The 26,180-nt window shown below is 38.3% G+C and overlaps 2 long non-coding RNA genes across 5 annotated transcripts in view; one reads left to right on the top strand and one right to left on the bottom strand.

Annotated features, from left to right (window-relative positions):
* LOC144580265 (uncharacterized) overlaps positions 1–8,704 on the top strand; it is a 97,026-nt gene extending 88,322 nt beyond the window's left edge. Inside the window, exons 3-4 of the long non-coding RNA XR_013529548.1 lie at positions 3,728–3,845; positions 6,113–8,704. This is a non-coding gene — a long non-coding RNA (uncharacterized LOC144580265). The remainder of the gene's footprint in view (positions 1–3,727; positions 3,846–6,112) is intronic.
* Positions 1–26,180, bottom strand: part of LOC103789138 (uncharacterized) — a 278,802-nt gene that overhangs the window by 60,128 nt on the left and 192,494 nt on the right. For all 4 annotated transcript variants that reach the window (XR_013529546.1, XR_013529545.1, XR_013529544.1 and 1 more), the window contains 2 exons: positions 5,323–5,393; positions 4,140–4,238 (listed from right to left, as the gene is read on the bottom strand). This is a non-coding gene — a long non-coding RNA (uncharacterized LOC103789138). The remainder of the gene's footprint in view (positions 1–4,139; positions 4,239–5,322; positions 5,394–26,180) is intronic.

The raw sequence follows: 26,180 nt of genomic DNA, 5'->3' as shown, positions 1-26,180 counted from the left end.
AATCATTTTTCCTGTTATTATGCTAGTCTTGTAAATATAATTTTTGAAACATTCATAATCTGTCAAATTGCTTTTCTGTACATTGATCTTTAAATATGACTTACTTTAAACAAGAATAGAAATTTCAAAAATAGTACATGAAACTCTGAGATCTCTATATATATGTATATATCCTATACATTTAATCACTATCATATATTTATCCAGTGCACTGAAGATAAAAATCCAAAACAAAGAGTAAGCCTAGTTGAAAGTCCTAAAGATAAAGGAAGAAATAAAGAAAGTCTAATATTTCCTGCACAATTCTTATTTTTGTATTTCTTTCCTTGAGGTTTATTCACAACAATTAAAAAAAAAAGCCCAGGACTAAGAGAAATGCTAGATACCATTTAGTGCATCCCTTCCCTACATCTGACAGATGGATAAACTGTTCTGAGAGTAGGGTAGGCTTAGTGAGAGCCTCCGCTTCTATGAGCAGCGTTTTTCCCCAAAGAAAGCTGCCATGGCAGTTGACAGCCCATTGGCTTTGGTACTGGCTCATCTGAGATCAAAGCCCAGCTGTGTCTCTTACCAGCTGTGTGACCTTGGACAGAGGCTCTAAGTTTGAAGAGCTTTAGTTTCTTTGTAAGTGAAGCAAAGAATATATAACTAATGAGTTTGAGGGAATTAAATGTGATTTTATATATATATATATATATATATATATATATATATATATATATATTTTTTATGTGTTCCTTTGGTCTACCTTCTCAAATAGCTTCCTCCATTCTTCAAATTACTTCTTTAAGATAGAGTACAACAAGTGGAATTATTAGTTCAATTGGTGTAAAAACTTATAGCCCTTGATATACGTTTCCAAATTGCTTTTTTACAAAATGCTGATTTAACTGCCATCAGCTGCACCTGAGGTTGGCAGTTTCACCACACTATTGTCAGAACAAGGTGTCAGAATTTAAATGTACTAGTTGATTATTTAAAAGAGAAAAGTAGTTTATTACTGCTTAAACTTATATCACTTTGATTAATGGTGGCAGTGAAGATTTCTCATATATATGTTTCCTGTCTTCTGACTTACTGGTTCAATTATTTAAATCAGTGCATGGGCTTTTTAATAAAATGTATGAAATATATATTTCCATCTGGTGCAGAGACTGTATCATATTTATTTTGTGTAACCCCAACACTATAAACTTGCTCAGAATAATGCTCCCTCAATACATTTTTTTCAATCCCATCATTTTGAGTATATTCACAAAGTTGTGAATAAGCCTCGTTGAAAGTCCTAAAGATAAAGGAAGAAATAAAGAAAGTCTAATATTTCCTGCACATCATCAATGTTGTAGCAAGTCTTAGTACTTCACTGGTTTTTTTATTGCTGTATAACATTCCATTGTACACATATATCACATTTTGTTTATCCACTAATCAAATGATAGACATGTTGGGTGTTTCCACCTTTTGTCTATCATGAGTCATGCTGCTATTGACATTCATGTACAAGTTTTTGTACATAAATTTTCATTTATCTTGTGTATACATCTAAGAATAAAACTTCTGAGTCAAATAGTAAATCTCTGTTTAGCTTTTTTTCCTTTCTGTTTAGCATTTTGAGGAGCAGCAAACTGTTTTCCAAAATAGTTGCTCCATTTTACATTTCTATCAGGATTACATGAGACTTCTAATTTCTTCACATCCTCACCAAAAATCATTGCAGTATTACTTTTTAATCTTAGTCATCCTAGTGGGTTTGAAGTAGTATTTCATTGTGGGTTTGATTTGCACTTCTCTAAAGACTAAGGATACCGAACTTTTCATGTGCTTATTGGCCATTACATATTCTCGTTGAAGAAATATCTGTTCGAATCACTTGCCTATTATATAATTATGGTTTTTGTCATTTTATTGTTGAGCTGTAGGAGTTGTTTACATATTAGGGATACAATTTTTAAATAAGATATGATTTTCAAATATTTTCTCCTATTTCATGAATTGATTTTGCATTTTCTTGGTGGTATCCTTTCATGCAAAAGTGTTTTTAATTTTGATGAACTTCAAGTAATCTATTATTTTCTTTTGTTGCTTCTGTTTTTGGTACCTAAGAAACAATTGCCTAGCCAAAGGCCACAAAAGATTTACTGCTATTAAATAAGTCTTGTTGTTTATTAGGCATTTAATCAACCAGCTGTTGAACCAAACTTGCATTCTTTGAGATGATTTATAGTTTTAACATTTATATTTAAGTGTATGATCCATTTTGAATTGTGTGTAATAGAAATTTGATTTCATTCTTTTGCATGTGGACATCAAGTTATCCTGGCACCATTTGTTGAAATGACTATTTTTTTTTTTTTTTTTTGCCTGCTAAATTTTTTGTCACCCTTGTCAAGGATCAATTGACCATATGTGAATATGTATTGCTAACTTCTCAATTGTACTTCATTGATCTCTATGTCTATCTTTATGCCAGTAATATCCTGTTTTAATGACTGTATATTTATAGCAGATTTTGAAAACATGAAGTATGAGTACCCCAATTTTTAAATTCTTTTTTAAAGACTGTTTTGGCTAGTCTGCATTCCTTACACAAGAACACATGAATTTTATGACTAGGTTTTCCATTTTTACAAAAAAAAAAAAAAAAGAGGCAGCTGAAATTTGGTAGGATGGCATTGAAATTGCAGATCAACTTTGGGGAAAATTGCCAACTTATTGATATTAAGTCTTCCAATCGATGAACATGAGCTACTTTTCCATTTGCTTATTTATTTATTACAACTATGTTTTCAGTGCACAGTGTACATGTCTTGTACTTTTTTGTTAATTTTTTCTTATTTTATTCTTTTGCAGCTATTATAAATTACATTGCTTTCTTAATTTTATTTTCAGAGTGTTCATTGGTAGTGTACAGAAATAAAATTGATTTTCTAATATCAATCTTGTATCCTGCCACATTGCTGAACTTACTTATTTGTTCAAATAATTTTTTTGTTGATTCCTTATGATTTTCTATATACAAGATTATGTCACCTGCAAATAAAGGTAGTTTTTACTTCTTCCTTTCTAATCTGATTGCCCTTCATGTCTTTTCTTGCATAATTGTCTTGGCCAGAACCTCCAAGAGAATGTTGAGTGAAAATAGATACCCTCTTCTTATTCCTGATTTTAGAAGGAAAGCATTCAGTTTCTCAGCATTAAGTATGAGAAGAGCTATAGGTTCTTTATAAATACCTTTTATCCAGTTAAAAAAATTACCTTCTATTCCTAGTTTGTTGAGTGAATTTATCATGTTTTCTTGAATTTTGTCAACTACTTTTTCTGAGTCTACTGAAATGAACATGAAGTGTTTGTCCTTTATTACTATGGTGTATTATACTGACTGATTTTCAGCTATTAAGCCACCCTTGCATGCCTAGTATGTACATGTACTTTAAAAATTTAAATAACACTGTATAAACACCTTTGTGCATATACTTTTGGTATTGTGGACTATATCCTTAAGAAAGAGATTCTCAAGTGGAATTCCAGAATCATAATTAATTTATAAACATTTTAAAGCTTTTAATTAATAGAAATATACATTTTCATCAGGATAAATACCAGCAATATTTATGCTGTTGCCTCAGGAAGTAACAAGTTTCCCCTTTTTCACACAGGTGCTCAAATATATGTTCATAATATAGGGGTTCTTAAAGTTTTTTTTGTTTTCATTTTTGTTTTGAGACAGCATCTCATTCTGTCACCCAGGCTGGAGGGCAGTGGCATGATATTGGCTCACCGCAACCTCCATTTCCCAGGCTCAAGTGATTTTCCTGCCTCAGCCTACTGAGTGGCTGGTATTACAGGTGCGTACCACTACCTCCTGGCTAATTTTTGTATTTCTAGTAGAGATGGGGTTTCACCACATTGGCCAGGCTGGTCTTGATCTTCTGATATCAAATGATCCACCTGCCTTGGCCTCCCAAAGTGTTGTGATTACAGGGGAGAGCTACTGAGCCCAGCCAAAGATTTTTAAATATAAGCTTTGCTGACCTCTGATCATTGACTTATTTTACACACCTCAAATACTAAGAAGAATTCTGATTTAACAAAAGAAAATTCTGGAAACCAGAAATCACAACCGGAAAAAATTTACTTACAGAATTATTGCTTGGGCATTCAGCATGCTTTGGAAGCAGACACAACAATGTTCAAATCTGCATTCTACCACTTATCAGCCATGAAATCTTCAACAATTTCTGTAACCCAAATAAAACTTTGTTTTATCACCTTCTTGATGGAAATTGTAACATTTACTTGTAGGGTCATTTTAAATGTGTATAGAGCAACATATGGTGTCAGACATTAAAATTGCACAACATATGTTAGCTATTTTCATTGTTTCTTGTGGTAGTAGCTACATTTTTGCTTAGTAAAATTTTTTTAAAAATTGTAATTTTAAGGACAATAGGAAAATGACCACATTTAAATCTTGTCTCCCTGACCATAAAAGGCACTGTTAACGCTCAAGAGAATCAGTGCAAAGATTTGATACTCTGGTTCCTCCATTATAAGTTCTCAGTTAAATGACAAATCCCTGAGTAGTTTGATAGCAACTTTTCAAATATTTTTGTTCCAATAATGTACATATTTTAGGCAAAAATTTGTGCTAGTAAAAATCAATTTCTTTTTTTTTTTTAATTATAATTTGGGCTCTGGGGTACATGTGTACCTCCTGCATCCTGCAGGATTGTTGCATAGGTACATACATGCTATGGTGGTTTGCTGTCTCCAACTCCCCACCCCTCACCTACATCAGGCATTTCTCCCGGTGTTGTGTTATCCCTTCCCATCCTCCCCGCTGCCCCCCTGCCCCACTGTCCCTCCTATCCCCTCTCCACCCCGCCACCTAGCCCAGTGAGTGTTGTTCTCTTCCCTATGCCCAAGTATTCTCATTGCTCATCACCTGCCTATAAGTGAAAATATGCGGTGTTTGTTTTTCTGTTCTTGTATCTTTAAAGCACATAGAAACCTTGAGACATTAGTGAAAACAAGCAGTGGAATAGTAATAATGGCATACATGTGTATATATGAAACTATATAAATATTTATAATACTATACATAATGATATATATACATATATAATTATATTTACTCTTCTTAACAACTCTGTGAGGTATTGGTATAATTTTCATTTTATAAATAAGGAAAATCAGGTTCAAAAAAGTTGAAGAACTTGCCTAATATCACAGAAAAACTAGGAAGTAGTGCTGGGCTTGTTATTAGACTACCTTTCCCTCAGAGGCCACTATACTACAATATCACTACATAATAATACTTACCTTAAAATATATGTTTCTTAGCTTCCTGGGAAGAACCAGAGGAAACAATTCTTTGGGAATAGTTGGGACTTCTAGATGACAGCGTAAACAAAGAAAGACAAGAAAGAAAATAAACTTATTAGCAAAAATCATTGTAATTTAAACTTTTAAAATATTAATCTACTTTATAGCATTAGATAGAATTTTAAACATAAGTGGACAATAGATTTGAACACCTTTAAAACTGTCTTTGATGAATGAATGTAGTTACACTTATAGCTAAAGGTAGGCACTTTCTGCTTCATGGTACTTCATCATGAATATTTAGAGAGCTGGCCAGGGACTTGGAGGGGAACATCCAAAGTATTGATTATTCAGTGTCATTAAATGTTTTGGAACTCTGTCCCTTACAGGTTAATATTACCCTTCTGTGGTTTTTAGTAAACAGTATGTCTTAGAAGACCTTTAATCTGGCTTGCATAGTTTATATTAAGTTGATTACATAATAAAACAAGCACTGTTGATTGCTTGTGTATGCCAAATGCTTTACTTACACTATCCCATTAATCTTCACAATACTTAGAAGTAAGTACTACTGTCATGTCATTTTATAAATGCAGCAAAGGAAGGGAGATACTTTGCTAGGAAGCATCAACTAAAATTGACAGAACTTGAAGTTGAGATCAAATTTGTTTTGATTCCAAAGCCCATGTTTTTAACTACTGGTTAATACTACCTCTTGTAAGCACATAACATGACCTCAAGATATGTATAACCTAATTGTTGTTTTCTCTGTGTTTCCTTCAAAAAGCAAAAATTAGGTGTGCATGGTGGATGACCAGCAGAAGGCCACATCTCAGGAGGGGTAAACCATTCAAATCTCCACCATTTCCCCACTCCAATCAAAACACTGAGCGTTACCCAGTACAGAGGTTTAAAGATTTTTGGGAGTAACCCACCTGCTGTGAAATAGGGCTGTGGGTTTGTAGAAAGGGAGGTTTTTCATCAATTTTCTCAGGCCCTACCCCATCTAAGGCCTTGTGTTTCAATCCAATGGCTGGTGAGAAGGGGAGACATTCGACCTAAGCTGTTGCTGTTTTTCTACTTATTATATCTCCAAGTTTTTTCAACCATGTTTCATAGTTTTCAATGTGGAGTGTACAAGACTTGCACTTTGTTGTTAAAATTATTCTTTAATATTTTATTCTTTTCAATCCTACTGCAAATGTTTTTATAATTTCATTTCCAGTTGTTTATTGCCACTGTATAGAAATATAATTATTTTGTATATTGATCTTATATTCTGAAAACTTGCTGAACTCATTTATTACTTCTAGTTGTTTTTTGGTGAAGTACTTAGGATTGTCTACATATAAGACTATATAATCTGCAAATAGAGATTTTTTTTTTTACTTCTTTCTTTCCAGTCTGGTTGGCTTTTATTTTGTTTTATCACCAAATTCCCTTGGCTAAAACCCCCATTACAATGTTGAAAGGAGTGGTGAGAGAAAGCATTCTTTGCTTATTTCTGATCCTAAGGGCAAAACATTCAGCCTTTCACCAATGAGAATGATGTTAGCTGTGTTGTTGGTTTTTTAATAGATGACCTTTAATCACGTTGAGAAAATGTCCTTTATTTCTAGTTTGCTACCATTCTGTATTGCTAGTTGGAATGTTTATCTCATATGGCCAGCTTGAGGCACCCCCCCCCCCAAGAATAAGCCAACAAATACAAATTGAGAATTTTAGCGGTTTTGCATAGGAGTTAAATGCTCTGATATTTTTATTTAAAATTTTATTGCAGAATATGAAGATGAATGAAAAATATCATACTAATAATTATTTGAAATTTTTAGTTTACTTAGAATGACAATGAATAGCAAACAAAAAGCACCATGATAAGATGAGAGTGAAAGTGGAAAAAAGGTATGTTTATGTTTATGTGTTCCTTTAATGGCATATTTTTCCTGTTCTTTAAACAAAGAAAGTCACATTTTCACCTCTCACTGGGTCCTAAAAATTAGAGAGTTAGTCTTCACCTTAAAATTGTACCAATGTATTCATTTGCAGCACTGGACTGGGACCCATTTTCCTCTTTGGCAGGAACACGTACCCTGTGAACATTGCTTTTCTAAGAAGGAGAAAGGAAAATACAGGGCTAAGCATCTCCAATTCTCCTCAAGATCACCAATCAGCTGAGTTACTACTTCCTGCCCTCTCTACTGCTGCCCCTCCAGGAGTGAACAAAAGGATGGAGAGAGGCCACAAGTGTTACATTAATGCACACCCTGTACATAAGAGGAAACACCAGGAGCAGGAAGTATGCCTTTCCCCTAAATGGGGGAATTCTCACAGGATGAGATATGGGTCACAAATAAATATATATTGCATCAAATGGAACCTCTTCAAACGAACCATCCTTGATTTAGCTGACTTTGATGGAAGTAGCAGAAAAGTTCAGAGCCAAGTTAAGATAAATAAATGAATATTTCCTTGTTTATTAAATAAATGTATCATTATTTTACTCACATTCAGTTGACCCACCAAAGTAATAAAAGAAAAACATAAATAATGTGTGAGATTCAATTAGATCACTGGGATATTCATTTTCCTATTTAAGTCTCCTTATCAATACTGAAATCAAGAACATAACTTGCTTCAAGCTAGGAAGACAACTCAATTACCATCTGATTTTTGCAGAATATCATATTTTAATAGGCAAAGTCATCACTAAATCTTTACATTAAAGCTATCATCAATGCAACTTTTCTAAAAGGAGGTTGAGTAGATATTTTTTGTTTAGATGTGTTTGTCTCTCTCTGAAGCCCTCATATTGAAAAGAAGAGAGATTCTTGAGCCATTTTCTAGACCTAAGATTTAACTCTTGTCATCTTCTACAATGTTTGACCTATTGCCTTTTTTTTTTTTGAGATGGAGTTTCACTCTTGTTACCCAGGCTGGAGTGCAATGGCACGATCTCGGCTCACCGCAACCTCCGCCTCCTGTGTTCAGGCAATTCTCCTGCCTCAGCCTCCTGAGTAGCTGGGATTACAGGCACACACCACCATGCCCAGCTGATTTTTTGTATTTTTAGTAGAGACAGGGTTTCACCATGTTGACCAGGATGGTCTCGATCTCTTGACCTCGTGATCCACCCACCTCGGCCTCCCAAAATGCTGGGATTACAGGCTTGAGCCACCGCACCTGGCCTTACTTGGTTTTTATTCACTACTTAATTTGAATTTGTGGCAATCAAATGGTTTTCAATGATAATCACAATGCTTGTGTTTTATAGTAAGCTATTTTTAAAAATTAATGTGTTTCCCTACTGAAAAGTACTTTTATTTTCATTTTTAGTGAGTTACATCCTAATGTAAAATTAAAATGTTGTGACAGATGCAAACTTCATTCTTTGGCTCTTTCTAAAAATTTTTTATTTTTATGTATATAATAGTTGTACATCTGTATGTACATAATAGTTGTACATATTTGTGGGGTACATATGAATCATTGATATAAGCATACCATATATAATAATCAAATCAGGGTAACTGATCCATTACCTAAAGCATTTCTCTTTTTGGGGGGGTTAGGACCATTTCAAATCCACTTTTCTAGTTATTTTGAAACACACAAAAATTGGTTTTTAACTAGTCACCTTATTGTGCTACTAAACACTAGCTCTTATTTCTTCTATTTAAAAAACAAACATCTAAATGAATAACAATTGATAAAAGAAAAACGAAGGGCTCCTTCTTCCCCATACACTCCCATTAGCCTTGGGACATCCTTGCTGGAAACATACCTAAACGAGTGTGGTCCTTATTTCATTTTCTCACTGGCTTAGGCAAGGTATTGAATGATCAATAAAATGTTAAGAAAATTCTTAGGTAGATGATGGGGTGATGGATGCAGTAAACCACCAGGGCACATGTATACCTATGTAACATACCTGCACATTCTGCACATGTACCCCAGAACTTAAAGTATAATATATATATATATAAAAGAAAATCACTTAACTTTTAGGATTATGATTATGATTAAGTGACATAATTTAAAAGTGTGCAAATTACAGTTAGCCAATGTTCAGTACTCAATAAATAATAGTTATTTTTATTTCTTCTGGAATGGAAGCAGAGTAAATTGAAGAGAAAAACAATGAAGATAAAGAAGGAAAGCAATAGCAACAGAAAAGCTAGTGCTCAGGTGGAGGCAGGTGAGGAATTTCTTATGTGGACGTTGCTACAGTGTGAATAGGATTTATCCTCACCAAATGTCACGTTGAGGCTTGGCCCTCAATGTCTTGGTGTTGGGAGGTAATGCCTTTTAGAAGTAATTAGAGCCTTACGTTGGATTAATGTCTTTATTTTGGGACTGGGTTAGTTCTCATGGGAAAGGAGTAGCTCCCTTGATAGTAGGCTTTTTTACAGCCAGGCTGCCTCTCCTGTTTGCTCTCTTTGCACATGCTTGTTTCCCATTTCACTTCTCCACCATGCTATGATGCAGCATGAGGCTCTCATCAGAAGCCTCCAGACATAGCTGCTCAATCTTGGACTTGCCAGCCTGCAGAACAGGGAGCTAAATAGATCTCTTTTCCTTACAAATTATCCAATCTCAGATATTCTGTTATAGCAAAAGAAAACAGACTAAGACAGAAGTGAACAATGCCACAGATAGAGATTGGAAATGAACAGTCTCCTTTCCAAAGTGCATTATCTTCTACTGGCTTCCCACCCTACTGCTAATCTGGAACACACAGTATTGAGGCAACAAAAACAGAGTCAGTGAGCAAGGGAAAACATGAGACAAGGGAAGAAAGAGAAGACAGAAATAAAATTTAAAAGTATAGAGGAAAATTAGGACAATAAAATAATAAAGAAAAGGTTAACCAGTTTGGGTAGTAATACAGAGTAGCAGGCAAAGGACCACCAACTTTTTTTATTAATTCAAAAAAACAGGCAGAGCTTAGTTCTGTTAGTTTTGACCTTTAAGTTTTGAGATTTTTAAAAAAGTTTGTGAGTAGGCTAAATCATGACAAATGCCTAATTTAAAATTGATTTAGCTGCCAATCCCCTCTCCTGTGAGAACCAACTGCCAACTCTGGTCTAAGACAAATAAAAATACTTGGATTAATTTATTCAGCAACAGAAAAACATGTCTTTTTTCTGGTACATTGGAAATAAAATAAATAAGCTCTGCTAAGGAGACCCATATAAAGGGAGAAGCCTTTTTAGGAAATGATTGGGTCAGGGTCTCCACTGTTGAAAACTAGGGGGGACAGAAGGTAGCAATTCTTGATTGAAAATATGATTCAAGCATTGGTCCAAGTGGGCTTTTTAGGGATCATATGTGTTGGACACTATTCCATATCAACTATTTTATTTCCAGAACACAGTGACTGGAAAGGTTTCTCATTCCAACCAATGTGTAAAACAAAAAACAAAAAACAAAAAAACACATGGTATACCCCTCTGATCCCATGCTAGCAACCCTTCTGGGAACAACTTACGAGATATGACAGCTTTGCAACACAGCACTATTAACTCTCTCCTTTTGTTGCTCTTCTCAGTGAGGCTCCTTGGAGGGTGCAAATGCCCTATTTTGTAGAAGAGACTTTGACACTGTGCATAGCAAATACAAACAGCAAAGTTATTCTAACAAACTATGTAAGCCAATGTCCTCCTCTTTGATCCATTGTGTGTGTGTGTGTGTGTGTGTGTGTGTGTGTGTGTGTGTGTCATGCCTAATTGTTGGCAGGCCAATAAAGCTCAGAGCCTGTGGCACAAAAAGAAAGAGGTGCAAGAAGCCTGTAAGTTTATGCTGTCAGGGAAGGATTTCTGGATTCCTAGCTCTAAAGGATTTGAATCCCCTGCCTGCTTTGGGAAAGTGTCCTGTTTGTGTTGGGGGAGTCCCAGGGCAGACTTCCATTACAGAAATTGAGAGATGTTGTTGCCTTAAACGCTCCAGCACCTTTCCCAGGCTTGTTACATGCCATTCACTCATTCCTTCATTCAGTAAATATTGATGAAACACCCCTGACTCAGAGCTAGGAAACACGTAAGGCCAGGGAAGGCAGTATGCTACGATTTGTCTTAGGAGACGAAAAGGTCACTGACCATGATCTTGAATAAGCAGAATTGTGCCATGGATGTGAGTAATTCAGGTATTAGAGCCAATGTTAGAAGAATAAATTAGAGTCAATGTTAGGACAATATAACTGTAAAGAAAAGGTTAAATATTTTGAGATATAATACAAACTAGCAGGCAAAGGAGCACTAACTCTCAGAAAGTTTTGGGTCCATCTCCTAGACCCACCATTTTCTAATACCTCCTTGGGCATGCTATTAACTTCCGTGAGGTTCAGATAGAGAACAGTGCTCACCTCACAGGGTTATTACAAGCCTTAAATAAGATAATGCTTTACCTAGTCCATTATTGCCTGTCTCATAGTAACTATTATTAGTATTTTGATAGTGTAATGTTAAAGCACATCTCTTTTTTCAGACCCCTAAATTAAAATAAAGAAGTATAACTGTTATTGCAGGGGATAATCTCATATTTAGTAAATATCTCTGGGGATCATTCTAAGTGAAGAAGTTGAGCCCAAGGCAACTTTGCCAAAAGATCTTGATCTTTGAGTGCCTGATAGTGACTTAGGTTCGTTAAAAACTGTCTTGTTGGCTGGATGTGGTGGCTCATGCCTGTAATCCCAGCACTTTGGGAGACTGAGGCAGGTGGATCACCTGAGGTCAGGAGTTCAAGACCAGCCTGGTCAACATGGTGAAACCCCATCTCTACTGGAAATACAAAAAATAGCAGGGTGTGGTGGTGTATGCCTGTAATCCCAGCTACTCAGGAGGGTGAGGCAGGAGAATCGCCTGAGCCCAGTAGGCAGAGGTTGCAGTGAGCTGAAATAGTGCCACTGCACTCCAGCCTGGGCAACAAGAGCAAAATTCCATCTCAAAAATAAAAACAAAACCCAAAACTGTCTTGTTCCCACTGTATTGCCTGGTACTTTGCGAATATAAACTGATCCCCAGAGAGACTCACACCCACTCTCTTAAACTCTGTGAGAAGCCCTGTGCCGCCATCTGAGCCTACTTTACTACGTCCAAGACTTTCCAGACTATTTGAGAACTGAGCATTGGCGAACCTCAGAGCTGAAAAGAGCTTTGATGGTTATCAACTTCAGCTCTACTCCATTGCATGAGCCGAACCATGTAGCAAGTAAGAGACACTGGATAGGCTACCTGTGGATAATCATTTAGTAAACGGGAAAAACAATGATGCCATCTGGGGGCTTCCTGTGTTGATGATGGCTGAGCATCAGAGGCTGTGGGATTGGTGAAGGAGATGATTGGCCAGCCTGCTGTCTCTTGGAATGAACTATGAAATGGTAGGAAAGTGTCAAGAACTCCATTGCTTTTGCCATCTTTATGGTATTAAGATATATGCATTTGCTTTGTGTGTACTATTTGGAAATACATTTCTACATATACATTTATGTAGAGTGTTAGCAGTAACAGCCACAAAAAGGTTCCAAGAAGTAGTGATCGGAAGGCAAGGTCTCCAAACTGTCTCCAAAGCCAAGAAGAAGGAAGAGAATGAAGTGCTTTTCCAAAATAATGAATAATAATAATGGTAATAATAACCAGCTACTACACTAAGAAGCAAAGGGTTAAGTGGTGTTGTTCATTGTCACATGATGCTGGGAAAGAGCTGAGCAGGAACCTCAGGGATCCAGGGATCGGGAGGAGGCACATCTTGCCTGCACATGTGGCCTCTACCACAAACACTTCAAAGTGCCTCCTCAGACCGACATAACATTCTGACGCCGACTGTAAATGCCCTTGACACGCAGAGTGGAAAATATCAAACACTCCAACAGTCCCCCAAATGCAGTGTCTCTGTACTGGGAAAGGCCTTAATGAGCCTGCAGTGAAGGGAGGGAGGGGGGTTTGAGGGTAAGGCTCAGAGCCAGAGAGAGGGGAGGAGGCGTAACGGGTGGTTCTGATTTAAGGCTTGTACTGATACATGCCGATGTGTGCAACTGGGCTCAGGCCGCTGTGAATCTAAATGCCCTAGGACCTTGCAGAACAGCCCAAGCATCAATTCCAGGCCTTGCTGAGTCAAGACCCTACTGAGACTGTTTCCCCTCGCACATTCCAGAGCATATGACTCTTAAGTGGAAGAATTTCCTGGCCCACAGAGCTATACTTTTGCTGCAAAGGAATCTTTGTACCCAGTTTTCTCTTGCATGGTTCCCCTCTATTCTTATTGATAATACTTTGGGGCGCTGTCCTCTCTTTGGTAAATTTTAATGACAGAAAACTTAAGCTCTTTCATCCCATGAAGACCCACTTGCTTTTCTGTAAAGAGGGAGTCTTTCCAGGGGGTATTTTATATCATCTCCTAGAAAATGCTCTACAGAGTCAGTAGGTGAGTCCAGACAATGTGGAAGCAAAGGGTGGGTCCTTGCTTAATATCTCATCTTCTTTCCAATCTATTACTGGAACCAACCCATGTGCTGGGTTGGTTCATTCATTCATTCTTTATTTCGCTCGCTACTTTTGAAACACTGGGGTACAAAAAATTCATAAGATATCACTATATAATAGGGGTGGGAGCAAATAAAAATTAATTACAAACTAGCGTGTACAGTGCTACAATAGAGGCCTGTTACAATGTGCCAGGATCACAGGGAAGAAAGTGACTATGTCAGCTTTAGGCACTGGGAACCCTTCCTTTAGGGGACTATATTTAAGCTGGGCTTTCACAAATGGGTGGGATTTCACCAGGCGAAAGAAGCAGCCAACACAAAGACATAGGAGAGAGCAAATCATGGTGAATTGGGGGTAAGGATGAATTTTGCGTGGTTGAGTAGAGAATATGACAGCAGCAGTGATAGATAAAGCTAGAAAGGGCATATGTGCCAGGCTAGTGCCTTCATTACAAAGTCTAGAGATTCAATGATAGCTGGGTTTTAGAAGGGCACATTTAGTTTTGGAGTGAAAGACGATCAGGAGATCAGGAAAGGGGAAAGGCTGGAGGCTTGCTGTATGTGACAGGCTCTATAAGTCTAAAGAACATTATTTGCACACTTATATTTGAACAAATAATTTCTATGTGTTCCCAGGTCTGCTAAACTCTCTTGGAACTGCTGCTTCCAATTCCTTAAAGATGTAGCATATAAATTAATAGTGTTCTCAAGGCACTCTTTTGACCTCTGTTTTAGTCTTTCCAGATCATGTGTTCTAGGAGAGAGAACTTTGGGAAGTCATCAAAACCACTGGTCCATTATAGAGCTACACCCCAGGGGGAGTATGGAGGATGAAGTCCAGCCCCTGGAGAGCTTGAACACATTTTTACATAAACACGAAGCAAATGGGAAATTTTAGCCAGAAAAATGTACTGACTTAAAATGTATTCTGTTACTAAGCTTATATCAAATAGGCCCAAGGGGACCTGTCAGAAATTTTCTTGCAAATTATGTTTACATGTTTTTAGATGGTGTTTGGGTGGTTACAGTTCTTCTAGTATAGTAACCTGGGAACAGCAGATAAGTGACTAATAAAACATGGTAATGGAATCCCTTGTATTAGGTTCTAAAGTTTTTACCTCTTCAGGGAATAAAGAGGAATTAACCCATGAACAGGAAGGATTCTGGAAGAAAAGAAGCAGTTGTCAGTGTTGGGTTTTTTGTTTGTCTTGTTTGTTTACAAAATTTTAATTATCATTGATGGAGAAAAGACCCCAGAATAAAAGGATTAATTTGATTGATGAAACCCAGCAGATTTTATATAATTTAAAAGTAACTAGTTGGATCTGCTCTAAAAATATTACATCTTGTTTCTCCCCACAGAAAGACTGTCGGTAGTCAAAAGTCATTGCTTCATCTCGAATACTGGCTCTGATTGAAAGTCTTTAGACAGGACTCAGTTACTTGTTATTGGAAACTCATATAGCTTGGCCTGAAGGCACTGACCATATTGAACATGCACTTTTGATCTATCCATCTAACTAACCATCTCTACCATGTACAGAATACCAAACAGTGTGCTGAGATCTTCATATGCACTGTGTTATATTAGCCAGTCTTAGAACAACCCCATAAGATCAGTCCTACTAGTAGTCCCATTTTACGTGTAAGAAAATTGAAGGCTCAGAAGGATTAAGTTAACTTGCACCAAGTTAACTTGAAGCTCCCAAGGAGTAGAAATGAGATCCCAATCTAGATCTGACTCCATTACGCTATTTAACACACTGATATTTCTAAAGAAGGACACTAAAAGCTGTTATCTGAGTATGAGGGCAGAGAAAGGGGACTTAATTTGGTTTAACATAATCAAGTAGCTTGCATGATTAAGGAGTAGAACCAAAAACTCATCTCCCTTGTCTTTGGTCTAGGCTTTGCTTTTGACCCTCTAGAGCACAGGAAGCAGGGGACTGTTATCCCTGTGTCTGGAATTCAGTCTCCAGGTCACCTTGCAGAGCTGGACAAAATCACCACTGCAGCAAGCTCAAGGTCTGAAAGCAATTATGCTAGGCCTAAAAATAAATGAGCTGCAAGTTAAACAGAATTTAATAATGTCTAATTTATAAATTCCCCCTGCTTTTACAAAGACATCAAGCTCTTACATGTGGAAATTCTGTGTTTTAGTGAAGGGAAGTGAATTACAAGGATTTTATTCCTCAAAGAAGGTGCCCCTGCCAGACAACTTTTCTGTGAGCTCATTGCACAGGCAATTTGCCCTTGTGCACTTGGCACCTTGCTCATCTCTTAATTTAAATGGTCCAGGTGGGCGAGCAGAGCTCCTTAAGGACCTCCTTGCTCTCTGCCACTGAGGCAAGAGAACAGCCTTTACTGAAGTTCCTCTCTCTCTGCTCTCACTCCTGACAATAGAAGAGGAAAAAATAAAACCATAAATTTGGTTTTTGGTGAGTGTCTTCATGTGGCAACCAGCCTTGAAAGGAGCCTGAGCAAATGTTCTGCTTCCTCCTGCACATGAGCTAACAACCTTCAAAGCCAGGAAGAAATAATTCCCAGGTTGCAAGAAAAGAGTAGGGTGACAGGTGAATTTGCTCCTCATTCGGTTCCAACAGAGATCTTGAATCCAGCCAGCCAAGACATTGGAAATCTTCATCACCCTTTGAATGGAAGCAGCAGATCACTTGAAATGGCATAATATCAATGTTTTAGATTGGAATAGAAAATTTGGATGGCAAGAGGACATGATTATCTGGATGTGCTAAAGGCACCTCATCATTTCCCTGAAAAAATATTACCTTGACCACATGTCTTTTACCAGTGAATGATTCCATCACATACTGAGGCACCCACATTGGAACCCTACATTCTTCTTTCAACCTTATCTCCCAGTTAAGTCCTGTTGTTTTTCTCCTGAATATCTCTTTTCTCTATCTTCTTCTCTTCACAACCATTGTCAATTGTCCAAATCCTCTGAATCTCAGCGTCCTCACCCATCCTCCCGAGTGATGCTTATAATCAAGGAATAGTAATTATCATTATAGCTAACATTTAATATGGGGTCACTAGGTGCTGGGCACTGTGCTAATAACTTTGCATCTATCCTCTTATTTACTTTGATAATAGCACATCCTGCTCTACAGTTTTTAATGATTTCCTTCACAGAAGAATAAAATTGCATTCTTTAATAGAGTATAATGATCTGGCCCACTCCTGACCATGATGCACCTCCTGCCACTGTCACCCTTTCACTTGGCAACTGCATAATCAGGTACTACTCACAGCTCCCTTCAGACACTCTCATTTTCTGTGCTTTTAGACATGCTGGCCCTTGTTCTCTACTTGCACCCCCCCCCACCCCAACTTTTAACCTCTGGTACCTCATTAACAGGATCACTTTCTTAGATGACACAGTTTCAGCATTGCACACCGTAGAGAACAGTAAGATGAATATTTTGGAACTTTACTACTAAACTTCATTGCCACAAATTCTCAGTGCCCTCAACATACCATGAATTCTATATTCAAACAATCTATGCCAAAAGGAAGGCTTTAGATAACTGTTACAGAACCCATATCACAATTTTTGCTAACAATCAATATTTAACCAGCCAATCTGGTGATGGATTTGTGAAAACACACTCTTCACGTGGCAAATTTTGCAACCAGATTCTCTTTAGGACGGAGCCCTTTGTCTGTTTTATTTCATGCTTTCTTCCCACTTTCTAGGACTAAACCTAGCATATTTTAGGCACTTGAATATTTATTTTGTTGATACCAAAAGACACTTTCATGGCTATAATAAACATTTGGATATGTACAGTTAATTTCCCCCCACATTTTAGTTTTCGTTTTTGGTGATGATGAGACTGTAAACATTTCTAAAAAGCAATCTAGCAATATGTATCACAACCCTAAAATAATGTATATGCTTTGTGGCAGAGACTGCAAACCGCCTACTCAGTATCTATTTCCCTCTTCTTTGCTACAGAAGTCCTTCATGATTGAGAGGAAAAGGTGTCCAGGTAAGCTTCTACATTTCCCAGCCTCCTTGCACCTAAGTGTGGCTGTGTAACTAGGTTTTTATGGCTAGTGAGATGTAAGTGAAATTCTTGCAAAGGGCTCCCAGGAAATCTCCTTAGAAGGTGTACAGAACATTGATGAAACTTTGCTTCCCTGTCCTTCCTGAAGTCTAAAACTAAGGTTAGATGGCCGAATCTTAATTGCAGTCGTTTTAGACTCATTGAGTCAAAAAGGGTTTATTACAGTCTGTTGGAAATATACAGAAGTTTTAAATGGGCTTTGAAGCTCACCAAGCTGGGAAGTACTGGCCAAGGACTGCATGCAGGGGAGATGATGTTCTGAGGCATATCCCTCTGCCATGGCCTTATTGCTCACCACTTGGTATTTATGACAGGAGAATTTCAGCTCATCTTAAAGAACCCAGGCTCCTCCTCCTTGACACCATCCTTTCCAAAGGATCTCACCTTTCTCTACTTGCCCACCACCTCCTGAACTCCTTTCTGCCTCCAAGACTTGCAGCAGTGTGTGTGCATGGAGGGAATCGAGTCCCCTTAGAACCTGGAGCTACCAGGAGATCTGGAAAATATCATTCTCCTTTCTACTTTTCCAGGCTCTGAAGTACAGAAAGACACAAGCAAAGGGGACTGGAGCAGGTGTTGAGAGAACCAGTATGAGGCATTTGCCACTCTCTCAACTCAGTGTCACCTGCAGTTCTTTGTGTCAGGGCTGTCGTTCTGAATCAGCAGGGATATCCAGCAGTGGGAATAAACAGTGAGGTTTGTTTCATGCATGTTATGCTGAGGGAGAAAAAGTTACAGAGTCCAGGAAACAGAGGAAATTTAGAAGACCTCAAAAAATGACAGGAAATATCAATTACCGGCTAGGCATAGTCAATTCAATAATTCTGGGGAAACATGCCTTCTAGCTGGCATCCTGCTCTGACCATTGTTTCCTTCTCTGCACAATAATCAATGTGACTGTGATAAAACTCAAGGCACATCAAATTTCTCTTCTGCTCAAAAATCCCCAAAGACATCCCTGATAAGCCACAATCTGCACCCTCCTTTCTCCCTCTTGGACCTCATCTCCCACCTCCTCCCAATGCACTTCCTTTTGGCCACTGCAGCCTTTGCTTCTCCACTATTCCAAGTACTCTTCTCCTTAGGCCTTTGCTCTGCCACTTTGACTGGAATACTCTCCCCAAGTACCTGTGTGGGCTTTTCCTACGTGACACTTTTCAGGGAGGACTTCCCTTATTTAAACCTCCCCTATCCCCCAACTTTCTATGTCTGTTCCTTTTTATTTTTTTCTTTGCACTTATTGCCTCCAGTGTATAATATATTTCAGACATTTGTCTTATTTACAGATCTTCTCTTCCCACCTCCTAAAATAGAAGTCCAATGCAGGTAGAGATAACTGTGTCCTTTCTTCCTCACTGTCTCCAAAGAAACTAGAGCAGTGCCTGGCTTATGATAAGTGCTTCATAGATACTTGTTGAATGGATGAATAAATGAATGTACTGGTTAAATTAAAAAGCCATCAGACTGATAACAAAATAAATTTTTCCATAGATGGATCTAATGTAAGTGGGATTTCTAAGGAGACAGAAAAGGAAATTTTCTAACTCCCTCTTCCTTCTAGAGTTCCCTGGGGTGAGGACTGTGGTTGGGGGCTGTCTGCCAGCCACCCTCTGTAGAGAAACCCTGGGGCTGACATAGTTTAGCTGTGGCTGGGGAGCCAGGAGAGCAAACTGCAGCCTTGCCTCTACCCTTCCCACTCATATGGCCCCTGATTTTACTGACGGAGAAATAGGATTCTGTGGGCTCCTACTTCCTTCCATGGTGTATTGACCCTGAAGGAACGATTCACTGATAAGAGATTTATCCTCCATGGATGTAACTCCAATGCTCAGGGGCTAAATTTTTAGCCTTTGAATTTCCTCCAGAAAGGCTCATGGCTGTAAAATTCCTTCTTTCCACCCCATAAAGTGGGGCCACATCCCCTAGGCTGTGGCCTTCTGCAGACTTATGCTGACACTAAAGGCCCACAGGGCTAGCCATGGCCTGCCTCTTTAGGACACTGCATCTCTTCTGCTGCTGCAGTCTTGCTGTCCAACCTCTGTTGCTTCCCTAAATACACAAGCTTTCCCTGCACCTTTCACATGAGTGTCTTGAAGGAATCCAGGAACATTTTTCTTTAACCTGCCTGAGATTTGTTTTGGCAGGAGTTCTGAAGGCTGAAGTCTTGAGAGATTTGGGCTCTGTTAAATTATAGACATAAGTTCAGTGAAGTAAATAGCTCAGGCAAAATTGGAGTACCCTCTCTGTTATTTCTGTGCTTGAAACTCTACAAATTCTTCAAACCTGACTCTTGAACTGTTTTCTTTTTTTTTTTTTAATTTTTTATTGCATTTTACGTTTTGGGGTACATGTGCAGAACATGCAAGACAGTTGCATAGGTACACACATGGCAGTGTGTTTTGCTTCCTTTCTCCCCTTCAACCACATTTGGCATTTCTCCCCAGGCTATCCCTTCCCACCTCCCCCTCCCACTGGCCCTCCCCTTTTCCCCCCAATAGACCCCAGTGTTTAGTACTCCCCTCCCTGTGTCCATGTGTTCCCATTTTTCATCACCCGCCTATGAGTGAGAATATGCGGTGTTTCATTTCTGTTCTTGTGTCAGTTTGCTGAGAATGATGTTCTCCAGATTCATCCATGTCCCTACAAACGACACAAACTCATCATTTCTGATTGCTGCATAATATTTCATGGTGTATATGTGCCATATTTTCCCAATCCAGTCTATCATCAATGGGCATTTGGGTTGATTCCAGGTCTTTGCTATTGTAAACAGTGCTGCAATGAACATTCGTGTGCATGTGTCCTAATAATAGAACGATTTATAGTCCTTTGGATATGTACCCAGTAATGGGATTGCTGGGTCAAATGAAATTTCTATTTCTAAGGCATTGAGGAATCGCCACACTGTCTTCCACAATGGTTGAACTAATTTACACTCCCACCAACAGTGTAAAAGTGTTCCTTTTTCTCCACATCCTCTCCAGCATCTGTTGTCTCCAGATTTTTTAATGATCGCCATTCTAACTGGCATGAGATGGTATCTCAATGTGGTTTTGATTTGCATCTCTCTGATGACCAGTGACGATGAGCATTTTTTCATATGATTGTTGGCCTCATATATGTCTTCTTTCGTAAAGTGTCTGTTCATATCCTTTGCCCACTTTGGAATGGGCTTGTTTGTTTTTTTCCTGTAAATCCGTTTGAGTTCTTTGTAAATTCTGGATATCAGCCCTTTGTCAGATGGGTAAACTGCAAAAATTTTTCCCATTCTGTTGGTTGCCGATTCACTCTAGTGACTGTTTCTTTTGCCGTGCAGAAGCTGTGGAGTTTGATTAAGTCCCATTTGTCTATTTTGGCTTTTGTTGCCAATGCTTTTGGTGTTTTGGTCATGAAGTCTGTGCCTACTCCTATGCCCTGGATGGTTTTGCCTAGATTTCATTCTATGGTTTTTATGGTGCCAGGTCTTATGTTTAAGTCTTTAATCCATCTGAAGTTAATTTTAGTGTAAGGTGTCAGGAAGGGGTCCAGTTTCTGCTTTCTGCACATGGCTAGTCAGGTTTCCCAACACCATTTGCTAAACAGGGAATCCTTTCCCCATTGCTTGTTTTTGTCAGGTTTATCAAAGATTGTATGGTTGTATATATGTTGTGTTGCCTCCGATGCCTCTGTTCTGTTCCATTGGTCTATATCTCTGTTTTGGTACCAGTACCATGCTGATTTGCTTACTGTAGCCTTGTAGTATAGTTTGAAATCCGGTAGTGTGATGCCCCCCGCTGTGTTCTGTTTGCTTAGAATTGACTTGGCTATGCGGGCTCTCTTTTGGTTCCATATGAAGTTCATGGTGGATTTTCCAGTTCTGTGAAGAAAGTCAATGGTAGCTTGATGGGGATAGCGTTGATTCTGTAAATTACTTTGGGCAATATAGCCATTTTCACAATATTAATTCTTCCTAACCATGAACATGGAATGTTTCTCCATCTGTTTGTATCCTCTCTGATTTCATTGAGCAGTGGTTTGTAGTTTTCCTTGAAGAGGTCCCTTACATTCCTTGTGAGTTGTATTCCAAGGTATTTTATTCTTTTGTAGCAATTGTGAATGGCAGTTCGTTCTTGATTTGGCTTTCTTTAAGTCTGTTATTGGTGTAGAGGAATGCTTGTGATTTTTGCACATTGATTTTATATTCTGAGACTTTGCTGAAGTTGCTTATCAGTTTGAGGAGTTTTTGGGCTGAGGTGATGGGGTCTTCTAGGTATACTGTCATGTCATCTGCAAATAAAGACAATTTGGCTTCCACATTTCCTATTTGAATACCCTTTATTTCTTTTTCTTGCCTGATTGCTATGGCTAGAACTTCCAGTACTATATTAAATAGGAGTGGTGAAAGAGGGCATCCTTGTCTAGTGCTGGATTTCAAAGGGAATGCTTCCAGTTTTTGCCCATTAAGTATGATATTGGCTGTTAGTTTTTCATAAATAGCTTTTATTACTTTGAGATACGTTCCATCAATACCGAGTTTATTGAGGATTTTTAGGATAAAGGGCTGTTGAATTTTGTCAAATGCCTTCTCTGCGTCAACTGAGATAATCATGTGGTTTTTGTTTTTGGTTCTGTTTATGTGGTGAATTACGTTTATAGATTTGCGTATGTTGAACCAGCCTTGCATCCCCGGGATGAATCCTACTTGATCATGATGAATAAGTTTTTTGATTTGCTGTTGCAATCGGCTTGCCAATATTTTACTGAAGATTTTTGCATCTATGTTCATCATGGATATTGGCCTGAAGTTTTCTTTTCTTGTTGGGTCTCTACCGGGTTTTGGTATCAGGATGATATTGGTCTCATAAAATGATATGGGAAGGATTCCCTCTTTCTGGATTATTTGGAATAGTTTCAGAAGGAATGGTACCAGCTCCTCTTTGTGTGTCTGGTAGAATTCGGCTGTGAACCCGTCTGGACCTGGGCTTTTTTTGTGTGGTAGGCTCTTAATTGCTGCCTCGACTTCTGACCTTGTTATTGGTCTATTCATAGTTTCAGCTTCCTCCTGGTTTAGGCTTGGGAGGACACAGGAGTCCAGGAATTTATCCATTTCTTCCAGGTTTACTAGTTTATGTATATAGAGTTATTTGTAATATTCTCTGATGATGGTTTGAATTTCTGTGGAATCTGTGGTGATTTCCCCTTTATCATTTTTTATTGCATCTATTTGGTTGTTCTCTCTTTTCTTTTTAATCAATCTGGCTAGTGGTCTGTCTATTTTGTTGATCTTTTCAACAAACCAGCTCTTGAATTTATTGATTTTTGAAGGGTTTTTCGTGTCTCTGTCTCCTTCAGTTCAGCTCTGATCTTAGTTATTTCTTGTCTTCTGCTGGGTTTTGAGTTTTTTTTATCTTGCTCCTCTAGCTCTTTCAATTTTGACGATAGGGTGTCAATTTTGGATCTCTCCATTCTCCTCATATGGGCACTTATTGTTATATACTTTCCTCTAGAGACTGCTTTAAATGTGTCCCAGAGATTCTGGCATGTTGTGTCTTCATTCTCATTGGTTTCGAAGAACTTCTTTATTTCTGCCTTCATTTCATTGTTTATCCAGTCAACATTCAAGAGCCAGTTGTTCAGTTTCCATGAAGCTGTGTGGTTCTGGGTCGGTTTCTGAATTCTGAGTTCTAACTTGATTGCACTATGGTCTGAGAGGCTGTTTGTTATGATTTCATTTGTTTTGCATTTGCTAAGGAGTGCTTTACTTCCAATTATGTGGTCAATTTTAGAGTAGGTGTGATGTGGTGCTGAGAAGAATGTATATTCTGTGGATTTGGGGTGGAGAGTTCTGTAAATGTCTATCAGGTTTGCTTCCTCCAGGTCTGAGTTCAAGCCCTGGATATCCTTGTTGATTTTTTTTTTTTTAATTCTTTATTGGATTTTAGGTTTTGGGTACATGAGCAGAGCATGCAAGACAGTTGCATAGGTACGCACATGGCAGTGTGCTTTGCTTTGCTTCTCCCCTTCACCCACATTTGGCATTTCTCCCCAGGATATCCCTCCCCACCTCCCCCTCCCACTGGCCCTCCCCTTTTCCCCCAATAGACCCCAGTGTTTAGTACTCCCCTCCCTGTGTCCATGTGTTCTCATTTTTCATCACCCGCCTATGAGTGAGAATATGCGGTGTTTCATTTTCTGTTCTTGTGTCAGTTTGCTGAGGATGATGTTCTCCAGATTCATCCATGTCCCTACAAACAACACAAACTCATCATTTCTGATTGCTGCAAAATATTCCATGGTATACATGTGCCACATTTTTCCAATCCAGTCTATTATCAATGGGCATTTGGGTTGATTCCAGGTCTTTGCTATTGTAAACAGTGCTGCAATGAACATTCGTGTACATGTGTCCTTATAGTAGAACGATTTATAGTCTTTTGGATATATACCCAGTAATGGGATTGCTGGGTCAAATGGAATTTCTATTTCTAAGGCCTTGAGGAATTGCCACACTGTCTTCCACAATGGTTGAACTAATTTACACTCCCACCAACAGTGTAAAAGTGTTCCTTTTTCTCCACATCCTCTCCAGCATCTGTTGTCTCCAGATTTTTTAATGATCGCCATTCTAACTGGCATGAGATGGTATCTCAATGTGGTTTTGATTTGCATCTCTCTGATGACCAGTGACGATGAGCATTTTTTCATATGATTGTTGGCCTCATATATGTCTTCTTTTGAAAAGTGTCTGTTCATATCCTTTGCCCACTTTTGAATGGGCTTGTTTGTTTTTTTCCTGTAAATCTGTTTGAGTTCTTTGTAAATTCTTGATTTTTTTTTCTGGTTGATCTGTCTAATATTGACAGTGGAGTGTTTAAGTCTCCCACTCTTATTGTGTGGGAGTCTAAGTCTCTTTGTAGGTCATTAAGAACTTGCCTTATGTATCTGGGTGCTCCTGCATTGGGTCCATATATGTTTAGGATCGTTAGCTCTTCTTGTTGTTTCGATCCTTTTACCATTATGTAATAGCCTTCTTTGTCTCTTTTGATCTTTGTTGCTTTAAAGCCTATTTTATCAGAGATGAGAATTGCAACTCCTGCTTTTTTTTTTTTTTGCTCTCCATTTGCTTGCTAAATCTTCCTCCATCCCTTTATTTTGAGCCTTTGTGTATCCTTGCATGTGAGATGGGTTTCCTGGATACAGCACACTGATGGGTTTTGGATTTTTATCCAATTTGCCAGTCTGTGTCTTTTGATTGGTGCATTTAGTCCATTTACATTTAGGGTTCATATTGTTATGTGTGAATTTGATACTGCCATTTTGATGCTAGATGGCTGTTTTTCCCGTTAGTTGTTGTAGATTCTTCATTATGTTGATGCTCTTTAGCATTTAGTGTGATTTTGGAATGGCTGGTACTGGTTGTTCCTTTCTATGTGTAGTGCCTCTTTCAGGAGCTCTTGTAAAGCAGGCCTGGTGGTGACAAAATCTCTGAGTACTTGCTTGTTCACAAAGGATTTTATTTTTCCTTCACTTCTGAAGCTCAGTTTGGCTGGATATGAAACTCTGGGTTGAAAGTTCTTTTCTTTAAGGATGTTGAATACTGGCCCCCACTCTCTTCTGGCTTGTAGTGTTTCTGCTGAGAGATCTGCTGTGAGTCAATGGGCTTCCCTTTGTGGGTGACCCGACCTTTCTCTCTGGCTGCCCTTAGTTTTTTCTCCTTTATTTCAACCTTGTTGAATCTGACGATTATGTGCCTTGGGTTTGCTCTTCTTGCGGAATATCTTTGTGGTGTTCTCTGTATTTCCTGCATTTGAGTGTTGGCCTGTCTTGCTAGGTGGGGGAAATTTTCCTGGATAATGTCCTGAAGAGTATTTTCCAGCTTGGATTCATTCTCTTCGTCCCCTTCTGGCACACCTATCAAACGTAGGTTAGGTGTCTTCACATAGTCCCACATTTCTTGCAGACTTTGTTCATTCCTTTTTGTGCTTTTTTCTCTGATCTTGGTTTCTCGTTTTATTTCATTGAGTTGATCTTTAACTTCTGATATTCTTTCTTCTGCTTGGTCAATTCGGCTATTGAAACTTGTGCATGCTTCACAAAGTTCTCGTATTGTGTTTTTCAGCTCCTTTAATTCATTCATATTCCTCTCTAAGTTATCCATTCTTGTTATCATTTCCTCAAATCTTTTTTCAAATCTTTTTTCAAAGTTCTTAGTTTCTTTGCATTGATTTAAAACATGTTCTTTTAGCTCACAAAAGTTTCTCATTATCCACCTTCTGAAGTCTAATTCCGTCATTTCATCACAGTCA

This window comes from Callithrix jacchus, chromosome 18 (genome assembly GCF_049354715.1).
Source record: "Callithrix jacchus isolate 240 chromosome 18, calJac240_pri, whole genome shotgun sequence".
Lineage (NCBI taxonomy): Eukaryota > Metazoa > Chordata > Mammalia > Primates > Cebidae > Callithrix > Callithrix jacchus.
The sequence above is the reverse complement of the archived record's forward strand: the minus strand, read 5'-3'. Positions and strand labels throughout refer to the sequence as shown.